Source organism: Mus musculus, chromosome 12, assembly GCF_000001635.26.
Source record: "Mus musculus strain C57BL/6J chromosome 12, GRCm38.p6 C57BL/6J".
Lineage (NCBI taxonomy): Eukaryota > Metazoa > Chordata > Mammalia > Rodentia > Muridae > Mus > Mus musculus.
In genome coordinates this window covers 21,389,187-21,390,328 of record NC_000078.6, presented here as the reverse complement: position 1 = coordinate 21,390,328, position 1,142 = coordinate 21,389,187, and positions in this window count along the sequence as shown.

Below are 1,142 nucleotides of genomic sequence, written 5' to 3'. Positions count from 1 at the left end.
TTTATTATGGCTTTGTAACAATTGCATACCCATATTTTAAGGAACAGAATTTACTACTTTTTGAAGGCTTTTGCTGTTTCTCTTTATGTAACATGTAGTGGTGATACCCATATTTCTGCATTGTGGTACACTTGTCTAAGGTGCCTGGCACTGTAAAGTTGGACTATATTTCTCCAGATAGCCTCATGGGTCATCTTCCTCAGATGTAATGATAATCTGGTTAGACATCATATGAAATAAAGTGATGTGATGATGAGTGCCTTGGCTGGTATTAGAATTGGGCTTTAGTTATGTGAGCATCAGGAGTATCTAGTTTTCAGATAACCCACTTAGGATTCTGTCTACACTCAAAATGATGTTTTTAATGCCAGTGATTTTTAAATACTAAGTATTTGAGAAGTGATCTTCAAGGCAACATGATTAGAAAAAAAAATAGCACTGGGCGTGGTTGCGCACGCCTTTAATCCCAGCACTCGGGAGGCAGAGGCAGGCGGATTTCGAGGCCAGCCTGTAGACGAGGTAGACGAAAGTGAGTTCCAGGACAGCCAGGGCTATACAGAGAAACCCTGTCTCGAAAAACCAAAAAAAAAAAAAAAAAAAAAAAAAAGAAGAAGAAGAAAAAAATAGCATTGTAAGTCTGTCCTCTTGTAAACCATGCACATGGGCCAGGGTTACATCCACTGTTGCTCTGTGCTTGCTCTCTGGCTTCTGCTTTTTGCCCTCCCTTGTTTTTTTGTTTTTTGTTTTTTTTTTTCTGTTCACTCTTTTCTTGCTTCCCTTCCCTCAGAGCCTTGTACAGAACATCTTTCACTTGTGGACATTCCCTGTTCCTTATTTGTTTTTTGAGGAAACCAGGAGATTCTAACAGTGTTTAAATCAAGCTTGGGATGTAAATGGATGATAGCCAGACATTGTGTGTCTGCCTTTAATCCTAGCACTTTGGGAGGTAGAGGCAGGCAGCCAAGTTTGACTAGCCCGGGCTACATGGTGAGAGCTGGTTTCAAAACAAGCCTTAATTTTAGAAAGCTCATTTGATCATAGAGCCCCTAAAAGGGGGGAAAACCCCTCCGAGACATTTAGCAGGACCACTTTCCTTTAGATTACAAATATCTTAAAGAAGTTGAGACTTTGTGAATTTGAAT